The sequence below is a fragment of the Lynx canadensis genome, chromosome X (genome assembly GCF_007474595.2).
Source record: "Lynx canadensis isolate LIC74 chromosome X, mLynCan4.pri.v2, whole genome shotgun sequence".
NCBI classification, from domain to species: domain Eukaryota; kingdom Metazoa; phylum Chordata; class Mammalia; order Carnivora; family Felidae; genus Lynx; species Lynx canadensis.
The window spans coordinates 52,131,634-52,147,089 of record NC_044321.2 but is presented as its reverse complement, the minus strand read 5'-3'; the positions used below and the strand labels follow the sequence as shown (position 1 = coordinate 52,147,089).

Below are 15,456 nucleotides of genomic sequence, written 5' to 3'. Positions count from 1 at the left end.
AACCTATTACTCAATCTGTGCTCCCAGTATCTAGTAATGATAACAAAACCCTCCTACTTACCCACACACAACACTTTAGTTTTTGTCTTCTAACCTTTACACACTCCACATGCAACTAAATAGTGAGTTCTACTGATTGTATCTCTACAATATATTGTGTTGCCATGCTCTCCTCCTTCCAATTCCCAAGAATATTGCCCTCGTATAGACCTTTATTTTCTCAACCAGACTATTACAAAAACCCCTAACACGTTTCTCTGCCTCCAAGTTTCATCCTCTCCAATCCTTCTTCCAACTGATGCCATATTACTTTTATAACATTTCTATTGAGATAGAATTTGTATACCATACAATTCAACCATTTAAAGGGTACAATTCAATGTTTTAGTATATTCACAGAATTTTGTAACATAACCACATCAATTTTAGAAAGATCACTACCTCTGAAATAAAATCTTCACTCTTTCGCCATCATTCTGTAATCACCCACTCACTCGAGCCCTGGACAACCACTAATCTATATCTTTATAGAGTTGCCCATTTTGAGTATTTTATACAAATTCAGTTATATAGGATGGATGTCAGCAAATTAGCAGAGTAAGAAGGTCTCAATGCTCATTTCCTTCCACGATAACAACAAAAATAAGGAATAATCAACTATATACTCACAAAAATATATCTGAGAGAGCTCCAGAATATATGAAATAATTATAACAACCCAGGGGGGCAAAAACCTGGACATGGCCATACAAAAAAGTATAGGAAGTATCTTACCTACCTTGTCCCAGTCTGGTGCAGCTGGTACCAAGAGGGAAAACTCATGGGGGAAAAGAACAGAAGGTGAACCTCAGCAGCCCTCACCACCAGGGAGTCCTTCTTGGCACTGACCCCAGTTGATGGTGCTGCCTGGATCCCATGCTGCTCTGCCACTTCTATAAGGAATCATTACGACTTTGCCCCAACCCAAGAAGTTGTATCTTATCTGCATCCTCAAAGGAGCTGTCATTCCCTTGCTCCCCAAGAAGGATCCTCCACTGCACTGCCTCCTAAGGATCCACTATCCATCTTCCTTCCCCCAAGGAATCACGGGTTATTTGCTTCCAGTTCCGCAGTCATTTCTGTTGTATTTCATCAGAAAACGAGCTGCTACTAGTCTACTCCCTTAGAAGGAGACACCACCACTGCATCCTCCCAAGAAGAAGCTGCTACCACTACATGCCCCACACCCAGAAAAAAAAAAAAACTGCTGCCCTTCTTCTCACTGTCCCCCTGAGATGCATCAGTGCTGAATTTCCCAGAAGCGCCCCTTGTTTCTTTGCCTAACCCCAGAAAGAGCCGCTAGGGCTCCACATTCCCCTCAAGAAGTTGCTTCATTCAACTTGCCACCCAAAGAGCCACACTCTGCTCTCCCATAAAGAGCTATTAACCTCAACCCGCAAGAGGGAGCCACTGATGTCCCCTCACCCCACAAGGAGCCAACACCTCTGTGTTCTCCAAGAGTAGGAACCACTAATACATTGATCCTCCATGTAAGGAGCTGCTGTTGCTGAGCCCTCCAAAGGGGTCAGCTCTGCAATGGTTAGAAGGAACCACTGATGCTTCGCTCCATCCAGAGGCAGCGGCCACCTTTCACTTTCTTGATGGTACACTTTGAAGCACAAAAGTTTTTGATTTCAAGGAAGTCCAAATATTTATTTATTTATTTATTTATTTATTATTTAATCACTTGTGCTTTTAGTGTTATATTTAAAAAACTTTTCTATCTCAATGTCACAAAGATTTACTGTTATGTTTTAAAAGTTTTGTAGCTTTAGCTCTTACATTTATGTGCTTGGTTCATTTTGAGTTAGTTTTTATATATGGTAAAAGGTAGGGGGTATGATTCCATTGTTTTGTATATAGATATTTAGTATGTTCCAGCATCATTTGTTGAAAAGACTATTATTTCTCCATTAATTAGTATTGGCACGTTTTTTTAAAAATTAATTTGCCATAAATATGAGGGTTTACCACACGGTCTTGATTATTGTAGCTTTTTATAGTAAATTCTGAAATTGGTATGTCTAAGTTCTCCAACTTCATTACTCTTTTTGAACATTGTTTTTGCTATATTATTTCAATCTTCCCAAACTTCTGTTTATTCATGTTATTCTTCTGTTCAAAATTTTAATGGCTCCCTTATACCCAAGTAATGAAGCTCAAACATTTCATCCAAACATCCAAGCCCTGATAACTCAGACCTAACCTACCTTTTAGCCTTAATTTTTACTCTTTCTACTTTTGCAAAATATACACTGGCAAAATTTAACTAATTGTATACTTTAGCATATCCCATACTTTCACATATCTGTGACTTGATCATGTTCTTCTCCTTACCTAAACTATTCTCCAAACTCTACATTGAATTCTAGACTCCTTTATTCAATTTCCTACTTGATATTTACATTTGTCTAATTTTCATCTCAAACTAAACGTATCCAAAGTACATCATTGACTTCTCCCTCAAATTTACTCCTCCTATCTCAGTAAATAGTGAAACCAGTTGTTGAAGCCAAAACTCAGGAGTTATTTTTTTAAATAGTGTTTATTTATTTTTGAGACGGAGAGAGACAGAGCATGAGTGGCGATGGGCAGAGAGAGAGGGAGCCATAAAATCCAAAGCAGGCTCTGGGTTCTGAGCTGTCAGCACAGAGCCCAACGTGGGGCTCAAACTCATGAACCTGTGAGATCATGACCTGAGCTGAAGTCAGACGCTTAACCAACTGAGCCACCCAGGCACCCCAGGAGTTATTTTTTATTCTTTTCCCCTATAGCTCATATTTATCAGCAAGTTATGAGGGATATACCTAAGAAATATATTCCCTACCCATCCACTTCTATTTGTCACCACTGTTAATACCCTAGTCTGTACCATCATGTTCTGTCACCTGAATAACCATAATAAACACCTAAATGGTCCCTCATAACACATGACCTACATAACAAGAAATGTAATCCTTTAAAATATAAAGTGGACATGAGGCACCTGGGTGTCTCAGTCAGTTGAGCATCTGACTTCAGCTCAGGTTATGATCTCACAGTTTGTGGGTTTGAACCCCGTATCGGGCTCTGTGCTGACAGCTGAGAGCCTGGAGCCTGCTTCAGATTCTGTGACTCCCTCTCTCTCTGCTACTCTCCGTTCATGCTCTCTCTCTGTTTTTCAAAAATGAATAAACATTACAAAAAAAAAGAATATTTCCTCAAAGCCATTGGTTTGAAAAACAAGAGGGCCTGAATTTTGTCAGTTCTGGCAGTCACCCAGGCTTAAAGCCTGGAGTTTAAAGGTCAATTAGCTTGCCTGGGATAGAGCCTGGAGGGCACTTCACTGCTCCTGGTAAGAAGGCATGCAAATAATTCTGGGGCAGAGAGCATGGAAACAACTACTGGAAAATGCCTGGGGACCACAGGAGGAGGTGATTTGGTTTTCTCAGAGTGTGTCCCTGAGATGCAGTGTTCAAGGAGACACCTCTCTGGGAAAAAAAAACAGCAGCTGGCAGCTGCCATCTCCCTCCCCCACTCTTCAGTATAAACACAGAACCACCTGCAGGAAGTGGCACAGCACCAACTCTGCCTAACTTGTTTACACCAAGTCCCACCATCTTCGTTCTGGTGGAAGTGCCTTTCTCAGTCACGTTAGTCTCAATTCCAGTGCTGTGGGCCCTTCCCCAGAAGACCAGCACAAACATCTGCCACACCATTTCTCCAGACCAGAGAGTTTTCAGGGCCTCAGTTACTGTGGAAGTGATGACAGGACTCATTTCACAAGCAGATCAGAGCACACTGAATTAAAACTTGCCACATTCAGGCCAGAATCAAACACTGCCCACATCAGGCAAGAATGACTACATGTTACTGGCCTGAAAGAACAACCAAAACAACATCAGAGTGCATACAGAACACACCAGAGAAATTCCATGCAACACCAGGCACTGGACATTGCATGATATCTTCTTCATAGGGTCACTATTTTTAGGAGCAGGAGACATAGCTGTCTTTTCCAACACAGAGAAGAAGACAGACACTTAGACAAAATGTGAAGAAAGAGGAAATTATCCCAAATGAAAGAACACAATAGGTGAAAGACAGAGATCTAAGCAAAACAGGTATAAGTAACATGTCTGATGGAGAACTTAAAGCAATGATTATAATGATACTCACTGGACTTGAGAAAAGAATAGAAGACATCAGTGAGACCCTTACCACTGAGATAAGAATTAAAAAGATTCAATCAGAGATGAAGAGTGCAATAAACAAGTTTAGAAGCACATTTGATGCAGGGGCATCTGGGTGGCTCAGTCAGTTAAGCATCTGACTTCATCTCAGGGCATGATCTCATGGTTCATGAGTTTGAGCCATATGTCGGATTCTGTGCTGACAGCTCAGATCCTGGAACCTGCTTCTGATTCTGCATCTCTCCCTTTCTCTTCCCTTCCCTGACTCACACTATCTCTCTCTCTCCCTCTCTGTCTCTCTCTCAAAAATAAAGAAACATTTTTTTTAAAAGAAACATGCTTGATACAATGAACAGCAGGCTAGAAGCAGAAGAATGAATTAGTGACTTAGAAGACAAAGTAATGGAAAGTAATGAAACTGAACAAAAAAACACTTAAAAACAAAGTATGTAACACAAGGATAGACTTAGGGAACTCAGTGACTGCATCAAATGTAGTAACATTTATATTATAGGAGTCCAAGATGGAGAATAGAGAGAAAAAGAGGCAGAAAATTTATTTGAAGAAATAATCGTTGAAAACTTCCCTAATCTGGGGATGGAAACAGACGTTCCAGATACAAGAGTCACAGAGAACTCCCATCAAAATAAAGTAAAGCAGACCAACACCAAGACATACTGTAATTTAATTGTCAAAATATAATTACAAATAAAAATCTTAAAAGAAGCAAGGCAAAAGAAGTTCTTAACTTAGAAAAGAAAACCCATAAGGCTAGCTAAATATTTTTCAACATAATCCCAGCAAGTCAGAAAAGAATAGCATGAATGAAAATAAAAACTCTGCAGCCAAGAATTCTCTATACAGCAAGGCTATAATTCAGAATAGAAGAGATAAAGAATCTCTCAAAACACAAACAACAACAAAAAAAACCCACATAAACTCATAAAGGAGTTTATGAACACTAAAGCAGTCCTACAAGAAATATTAAAGGGAAAACTTTGAGTGCAAAGGAGAGACCAAAGTGACAGTATAAACGCAGAAAAAATCAAAGCAGTAAAAATGAATATTTATGTAAAAATCAGTGAGGGAGCAGACATGTGCAAAAAGGATATAAAATATAACATACACCTGAAATATGGGGAAAAGAGAAGTGAATGTGTTCAAACTTGAATGACCATCAACTTAATATAAACTGATATTTCCAGAAGAGTTTATATACAAAACTAATGGTAACCATACATCAAAAATAACTAAAAAACATAAAATGAATAGATAGAAAGAAATCCAAATATATCACTAAAGAAAAACAACAAAACACGAAAGACAAAAAGACAAGAAAGGATCAGAGAAAATTTCCAGAAACAACAAAATAAGTAATAAAATGTCAATAAATGCATATCTATCAAAATTACTTTAAATGTAAATGGACTAAACACTCCAATCTAAAGCCATAGTGGGTCAGAATGGATTAAAAATAAGACACATCATATGCTGCCTACAAGAGACTCATTTTAGACCTAGAGACACCTGTAGATTGAAAGAGGGGAGAGGAATTGGATTTTGAAGATGATGACGTAGGAGAATGCTGGGCTCACCACGTCCTTCTGATCACTTAGATTCCACCTACACCTGCCTAAATAACCAAGAAAACACCCAAAAGACTAGCAGAACAGAGTCTCCGGAGCCAAACGCAGCTCAGAGAGTAGGAAGGCTTGAGGACAACTGGAGGGAGAGTTGCTAAGCCCCAGGACGACAGAGCTCAGTTTGGCTGGGAACAAAGGCACTCGCCAGCGCCATCTCCCTCGCCCACCCCCCAGCCATAATCCCAAAGGGAACCAGTTCCTGCCAGAGAACTTGTTTGCACCGCACAAACACCCAAACTGTGCTTTTGCAGATCCACACCTCCGGTGGTGGATCTGACTCCCTCCCGCTGCCTCAGGGCCCCTCCAGAAGCGGATCACTGAAGGAGAAGTGTGCTGAGCCTGCCCCTCCTGCCCCCATGCACCTTGCCTATCCACCCCAGCTAATATGCCAGATCCCTAGCACCACAAGCCTGGCATCGTGCAAATAGCCCAGATGGACCACACCACCCAACAGTGAATCTGGCCCCTAGGATAGGGAAAGAGAAGGCACACACCAGTCTACTGTGGCCCCAGCAGTGGGCTGGGAGCAGACAATAGGTCTGACTGCAGTCCCACCCACCAAGGCGAGTTATTCAAGACAGCACAGGGGAAGTGCCCTGCAGTTCCGCACCACTCCAGGAACTATCCAAAATGACCAAACGGAAGAATTCCCATCAAAAGAATCTCCAGGAAAAAACAACAGCTAACGAACTGATCAAAAATGATTTAAAACAGTATAGAGGACAGCAGAGAATCTATTGCTACAGAGGTCAAGGGACTAAGGAACAGCCAGGAGGAGCTAAAAAATGTGATAAACGAGCTGAGAAATAAAATGGAAATGACCATGGGTCAGATTGAAGAGGCAGAGGAGAGAATAGGTGAACCAGAAGATAAAATTATGGGAAAAGAAGAAGCTGAGGAAAAGGGAGATAAAAAAATCCAGGAGTATGAGGGGAAAATTAGAGAGCTAAGTGATGCACTAAAGAGAAATAATCTATGCAAAATTGGTATTCCATGGGAGGAAGAGAGAGGGAAAGGTGCTGAAGGTGTACTTGAGGAAATCATAGCTGAGAACTTTCCGGATCTGGGGAAGGAAAAAGGCATTGAAATCCAAGAGGCACAGAGAACTCCCTTAGACGTAACTTGAATTGATCTTCTGCAGGACATATCATAGTGAAACTGGCAAAATACAAGGATAAAGAGAAAATTCTGAAAGCAGCGAGGGATAAACGTGCTCTAACATATAAAGGGAGACCTATACGACTAGTGACCGATCTCTCTTCTGAAACTTGGCAGGCCAGAAAGGAATGGCAGGAGATCTTCAGTGTGATGAATAGGAAAAATATGCAGCCGAGAATCCTTTATCCAGCAAGTCTGTCATTTAGAATAGAAGGAGAGATAAATGTCTTCCTAAACAAACAAAAACTGAAGGAATTTGTCACCTCTAAACCAGCCCTACAAGAGATCCTAAGGGGGATCCTTTGAGACAAAGTACCAGAGACATTGCTACAAGCATAAAACATACAGACATCACAATGACTCTAAGCCCATATCTTTCTATAATAACACTGAATGTAAACGAACTAAATGTGCCAAGCAAAAGACATAGAGTATCAGAATGGATAAAAACACAAGACCCATCTATTTGCTGTCTACAAGACACTCATTTTAGACCTGAGGACACCTTTAGTTTGAGAGTGAGGGGATGGAGAACTCTTTCTCATGCTACTGGAAGCCAAAAGAAAGCTGGAGTAGCCATACTTATATCAGACAAACTAGACTTTAAATTAAAGGCTGTAACAAGAGATGAAGAAGGGCATTATATAATAATTACAGGGTCTATCCATCAGGAAGAGCTAACAATTATAAATGTCTATGTGCTGAATACGGGAGCCCCGAAATATATAAAACAATTACTCATAAACGTAAGCAACCTTATTGATAAGAATGTGGTAATTGCAGGGGACTTTAACACTCCACTTACAGAAATGGATAGATCATCTAGACACACGGTCAGTAAAAAAATAAGGGCCCTGAATGACACATTGGATCAGATGGACTTGACAGATCTATTTAGAACTCTGCATCCCAAAGCAACAGAATATACTTTCTTCTCGAGTGCACATGGAACATTCTCCAAGATAGATCACATACTGGGTCACAAAACAGCCCTTCATAAGTATACAAGAATTGAAATCATACCATGCATACTTTCAGACCACAATGCTATGAAACTTGAAATCAACCACAGAAAAAAGTCTGGAAAACTTCCTAAAGAATGGAGGTTAAAGAACACCCTACTAAAGAATGAGTGGGTCAACCAGGCAATTAGAGAAGAAATTAAAAAAATATATGGAAACAAATGAAAATGAAAATACAACAATCCAACGCTTTGGGATGCAGCAAAGGCAGTCCTGAGAGGAAAATACATTGCAATCCAGGCCTATCTCAAGAAACAAGAAAAATCCCAAAGACAAAATATAACAGCACACCTAAAGGAACTAGAAGCAGAACAGCAAAGACAGCCTAAACCCAGCAGAAGAAGAGATATAATGAAGATCAGAGCAGAAATAAACAATATAGAATCTAAAAAAAAAAAACTGTAGAGCAGATCAACGAAACCAAGAGTTGGTTTTTTGAAAAAATAAAGAAAATTGACAAACCTCTAGCCGGGCTTCTCAAAAAGAAAAGGGAGATGACCCAAATAGATAAAATCATGAATGAAAATGGAATTATTACAATCAATCCCTCAGCGATACAAGCAATTATCAGGGAATACTATGAAAAATTATATGCCAACAAACTGGACAACCTGGAAGAAATGGACAAATTCCTAAACACCCACAATCTTCCAAAACTCAGTCAGGGGGAAATAGAAAGCTTGAACAGACCCATAACCAGCGAATAAATTGACTCAGTCATCAAAAATCTCCCCAAAAATAAGAGTCCAGGACCAGATGGCTTTCCAGGGGAGTTCTACCAGACTTTTAAAGCAGAGATAATACCTATCCTTCCTAAGCTGTTCCAAAAAATAGAAAGGGAAGGAAAACTTCCAGACTCATTCTATGAAGCCAGTATTCCTTTGATTCCTAAACCAAACAGAGACCCAGTAAAAAAACAGAACTACAGGCCAATATCCCTGATGAATATGGATGCAAAAATTCTCAATAAGATACTAGCAAATCGAATTCAACAGCTTATAAAAAGAATGATTCACCATGATCAAGTGGGATTCATTCCTGGGATGCAGGGCTGGTTCAACATTCGCAAATCAATCAATGTGATACATCACATTAACAAAAAAAAAAGATAAGAACCATATGATCCTGTCAATCGATCCAGAAAAGGCCTTTGACAAAATTCAGCAACTTTCCTAATAAAAACCCTCGAGTAAGTCAGGATAGAAGGAACATACTTAAAGATCATAAAAGGCATTTATGAAAAGCCCACAGCTAACATCATGCTCAATGAGGAAAAACAGAGCTTTTTCCCTGAGATCAGGAACACGACAAGGATGCCCACTCTCACCGCTGTTGTTTAACATAGTGTTGGAAGTGCTAGCATCAGCAATCAGACAACAAAAGGAAATCAAAGGCATCAAAATTGGCAAAGAGGAAGTTAAGCTTTCACTTTTTGCAGATGACATGATATTATACATGGAAAATCCGATAGACTCCACCAAAAGTTTGCTAGAACTGATACATGAATTCAGCAAAGTTGCAGGATACAAAATCAATGTACAGAAATCAGTTGCATTATTATACACTAACAATGAAGCAACAGAAAGACAAATAAAGAAACTGATCCCATTCACAATTGCACCAAGAAGCATAAAATACCTAGGAATAAATCTAACCAAAGATGTACAAGATCTGTATGCTGAAAACTATAGAAAGCTGATGAGGGAAATTGAAGAAGATATAAAGAAATGGAAAAACATTCCGTGCTCATGGTTTGGAACAATAAATATTGTCAAAATGTCCTTACTACCCAAAGCTATCTACACATTCAATGCAATCCCAATCAAAATTGCACCAGCATTCTTCTCGAAGCCAGAACAAGCAATCCTAAAATTCATATGGAACCACAAAAGGCCCCGAATAGCCAAAGTAATTTTGAAGAAAAAGACCAAAGCAGGAGGCATCACAATCCCAGACTTTAGCCTCTACTACAAAGCTGTAATCATAAAGACAGCATGATATTGGCACAAAAACAGACACACAGACCAATGGAATAGAATAGAAAACCCAGAACTAGACCCACAAATGTGTGGCCAACTAATCTTTGACAAAGCAGGAAAGAACATCCAATGGAAAAAAGACAGTCTCTTTAACAAATGGTTCTAGGAGTACTGGACAGCCACACGTAGAAGATTGAAACTAGACCACTTTCTCACACCATTCACAAAAATAAACTCAAAATGGATAAAGGAACTGAATGTGAGACAGGAAACCATGAAAACCCTAGAGGAGAAAGCAGGAAAAGACCTCTCTGACCTCAGCCGTAGCAATCTCTTACTCGACACATCCCCAAAGGCAAGGGAATTAAAAGCAAAAATGACCTACTGGGACCTTATGAAGATAAAAAGCTTCTGCTCAGCAAAGGAAACAACCAACAAAACTAAAAGGCAACCAACAGAATGGGAAAAGATATTTGCAAATGATATATCGGACAAAGGGCTAGTAACCAAAATCTATAAAGAGTTCACCAAACTCCACACCCGAAAAACAAATATTCCAGTGAAGAAATGGGCAGAAACCATGAATAAACACTTCTCTAAAGAAGACATCCAGATCGCTAACAAGCACATGAAAAGATGCTCAACATCGCTCCTCATCAGGGAAATACAAATCAAAACCACACTCAGATATCCCCTCACGCCAGAGTTGCCAAAATGAACAAATCAGGAGAATATAGACGCTGGCGAGGATGTGGAGAAACAGGAACCCTCTTGCACTGTTGGTGGGAATGCAAATTGGTGCAGCCACTCTGGAAAACAGTGTGGAGGTTCATCAAAAAAATTAAAAATAGACCTATCCTATGACCCAGCAATAGCACTGCTAGGAATTTACCCAAGGGATACAGGAGTCCTGATGCATAGGGGCACTTGTACCCCAATGTTTATAGCAGCACTCTCAACAATAGCCAAATTATGGAAAGAGCCTAAATCTCCTTCAACTGATAAATGGATAAAGAAATTGTGCTTTATCTTCCAATTACTTTCTAATCCTAGTCTAATATGACTTCTTTTCCACCAAGTAAAAATAAGCAGCCTCTCCCTTTTTGCTATATCCAATGAGAAATTTTCCATTCTTATTTAACCTCTCTGAAGCACTTGAAATTGTTGATCTTTTCACCCTTGACATTATCTTTTTAACATGTTTGACACCATCTTCTCTCTTCTAATGTCTTACTCACTTTTTCCCCAGGCTTAATTTTTAATCATTGCCTCCCTTAAAAATAGGTCTTCCTTTGGTCTTATTCTAGGATTCTTATGATTTCATTAATGTACTCTTCTAAGGAAGTTGTGTTCGTTACTTTGGTTTCAATTATACTTAAATGTTGATGCCTTTCAAATCTATTCTTTCAGATTTTATCTTTCTCCTGAGCTTTAGACCTTTGTGACTATTAGATGCCTCTATTCGGTTGACTTACAAACATTTCAAATTCAACAAAGTCAAAAATGAACACATCATTATCCAATCTCCCCCATCCCACGTCACATTCTCCCCATGTTTCCTATCTTGGATATTGACATCACTATTAGGTTCTTAAAGCCAAAAATGTGGGTATCATTTCAGAACTTTGGGTATCTTTCCAAAATCCTTTACTTTCTCCCCTTCAATATTCAATTAGTCACTGAATCCTATTGATTTCACTTCATTGATCTTTTTTAGAGCCTATCCCCTTTCCTCTACCCCAACTATCACCACTCTTACTAGGTCATTACATATTGCATTCCCTACAACCGAACTTTTTTTTTTCTCTGTGCTTCTTCTGTACTATACCTTTACCTGTATGCTCTTTCATATCCTTCCGATCAGTGGTTCTCACATTGCTCTGAGTTTTTCTGATCCATCAACACAAGAATTACCTGGAAACTTGTTTGAAAACCACTTTTTTTAGAGAGAAAAAGAGAGAGTTCAAGAGCACAGGAAGGGCAGAAAGAGAGGGAAGGAGGGAGAGAGAGACAGAGAGAGACAGAGAGACAGAGAGAGAGAACACCAAACAGGCTCCACACTGTCAGCACAGTGCCCAATGTTGGGCTCAATCTCACGAACTGTGAGATCATGACCCGAGCCAAAATCAAGAGTTGGACTCTTAATTGACTGAGTCACCCAGGTACCCTTTGAAAAAACACATTCTTAAACCCCATACCAAACCTAATGAATCAAATATTCTTGAAATTGATCCCAGAAATTTACTAAATTTTGAAAACTACTGATTTAAATCTAATCTGATGTATCATCTGCTCTGGAAAACTACCCTTGACAGTCTAAACATTAATTAGGTACTTTTTCTTTTTTGTCCTTTTTTCATTACAAATTTTATTTAAATTCCAGTTAACATAAAGTGTAATATTAGTTTCAGATGTAGAATTTAGTAACATCATTTACATACAACTCCTGGTACTCATCACAATTGTCCCCTTTATACCTATCATATATTTAAATCATCCCCCCACCCAACTCCCCTCTGGTAATCATCAGTTTTTTCTCTCTGGTTAAGAGTATGTTACTTGGTTTTCCTATTTTCTTTTTCCCCATATATCTATTTGTTTAGCTTCTTAATTCTCCATATGAGTGAAATCACATGGTATTTGTCTTTCTCTGACTGATTTATTTCGTATAGCATAATATCTTCTAGCTCCATCCACATTGTTGTAAATGACAAGATTTCATTATTTTTATAGCTGAGTAATATTCATTATATATTATATTCATTTGACACATACACACACACACAGACGCACCCACCCACCATATGTTCTTTACCCATCCATTGGTCAATGAACATTTGTGCTCTTTCCATAATTTGCCTACTGTTGATAATGCTACTATAAACATCCAGGTGCACGTATCCCTTCAAATTAGTATTTTTGTAACCTTTGGGTAAATACCTAGTAGTGAAATTGCTGGATCATAGGACAGTTCTATTTTCCACTTTTTTTGGAGGAACCTCAATACTGTTTTCCAAAATGGCTGCACTAGTTTGTATTCCCACCAACAGTGTAACAGAGTTCCTCTTTCACCACATCTTCACCAACACCTGTTATTTCTTGTGTTGTTAATTTTAGCCATTCTGACTGGTTTGAGGTGATAGCTCATTGGAGTTTTGATTTGTATTTCTCTGATGATGAGTGAGGTTGAGCATTTTTTCATGTGTCTGTTATCAATCTGTATATTTTGATAAAATTTCTTTTCATGTCTTCTGCCCATTTTCAAAGTGGATTATCTGCTTTTTTGTTGTTGAGTCTGATAAGTTCTTTATATATTTTGGACACAAACCATTTATCATATATGTCATTTGCAAATATCTTGTCCCATTCTGCATGTTGACTTTTAGTTTGTGATTGTTTTCTTCACTGTGAAGCTTTTTATTTTGATGAAGTCTCAATAGTTTATTTTTGCTTTTGATTGTTTTATTTCCAGAGACATATCTAGGAAGAAACTACTATGGACGATGTCAAGGAGGCTGCTGCCTGTGTTCTTCTCTAGCGTTTTGTCTCACATTTAGGTCTTTAATCACTTTTGAATTTATTTTTGTGTATAGTGTAAGAAAGTGGTACAGTTTCATTCTTTGCTTATGTTTATGACATTCTTTGCTGTCCAGTTTTCCCAACATAATTTCTTGAAGAGACTGCATTTTGTCCATTGGATATTCTTTCTTACTTTGCCAAATATTAATAGACCATATAGTTGTGGGTCCATTTCTCGATTTTCTGTTGTGTTCCATTGATCTATGTGTCTGTTTTTTTTGTGCCAATAACATACTATTTTGATAAATTCAGCTTTGTAGTGTAACTTGAAGTCCAGAATTGTGATGATTTCAGCTTTGCTTTTCTTTGATAAGTTTGGCTATTTTGGGGGTATTTTGTAGTTCCATATAAATTTTAGGATTGTTTGTTCTAGCTTTGTGGATAATGCTGGTAGTATTTTTATAGAGATTGCATTAAATGTGTAGATTGCTGTGGTTAGTATCTACATTTAACAATATTTTTTCCTCCAATTCATGAGCATGGAATGTTTTTCCATTTCTTTTTGTCATCTTCAATTTCTTCCATCAATGTTTTATATTTTTCAGACTACAGATCTCTCACTTCTTTTCTTAGGTTTATTCCTACACATCTTCTTTTTGGTGTATTTGGAAATTGGACTAATTCCTTGATTTCTTTGTGCTGCTTCATTATCAGTGTACAGAATGCAACAGATTTCTGTACACTGATTTTATACCCTGTGATTTTAATGAATTTGTGTATCAGTTATAGTAACTTTTTGGTGAAGTCTTTCAGGTTTTCTATATTGAATATCTTGTCATCTACAATTACTGAAAGTTGTACTTCTTCCTTGCCAATTTGGATTCCTTTTATTTCTTTTTATTGTCTGATTGCTGAGTCTAAGACTTCCATTACTATCTTAAATAACAGTGGTGAGAGTGCACATCCCTATGCTTGTTCCTGACCATAGAGGAAAAGCTCTCAGTTTTTACTCCTTGAGGATATTAGCTGTGTTTTGTTTTGTACAAGGCCTTTAGTATGTTGAGGTATGTTCCCTATAACCCTACTTTGTTGAGGGTTTTTATCATGAATGAATGTTGTACTTTTCAAATGCATTTTCTACATCTATTGAGAAGATCATATGTTTATCTTTTTTTATTAATGTGGTGTATCAAATTGATTGATTTTCAAATATTGAGCCACACTTGCATCCCAAGAATAAATCCAAGTTGATCATGGTGAATGTTTCTTTAAAAAAATTTTTTTAATGTTCATTTCTTTTTGAGACAGTGCGAGTGGGGGAGGGGTCGAGAGAAAGGGGGACACAGAGTCTGAAGCAGGCTCCAGGCTCATAGTTGTCTGCAGCATAATGCCCAATGCAGGGCACAAAACCACAAACTGTAGGATCATGACCTTAGCTGAAGTCAGACACTCAACTGACTGAGCCACCCAGGCACCCCTGAATGTTTCTTTTAATGCACTTTTGGATTTGGATTGTTAGAATTTTATTTATTTTTCATTTGTTTTCATCAGGGTTATTTGTCTATGCTCTTTTTGTAGTGGAGTCTTATCTAGTTTTTGTATCAGGGTAATGCTTGTCTCATGGAATGAATTTGGAAGTTTCCTTGCATTTCTGTTTTTTGGAATAGTTTGCAAAGAATAGGTATTAACTCTTCTTTAAAATGTTTGATAGAATTCACCTGTGAAACTATGTGGCTCTGAAGATTTTTCATTCCTAGTTCAATTTATTCCCTGATTATTCTGCTGTTTGAGTTTTCATTTCTGTCTGTTTCAGTTTTGGTAGTTCATATGTTTCTAGGAGTTTATGCATTTCTTCTAGGTTGTCAAATTTTTTGGCATATAGTCTTTCATAATATTCTCTTATAATTCTTTTTCTCTGGTGTTG

The 15,456-nt window shown here is 38.2% G+C and overlaps 1 protein-coding gene across 2 annotated transcripts in view; it reads right to left on the bottom strand.

Moving 5' to 3' along the window:
• The window catches only part of HEPH (hephaestin), a 75,641-nt gene that overhangs the window by 12,077 nt on the left and 48,108 nt on the right, over positions 1-15,456 (bottom strand). The window lies entirely within an intron of this gene.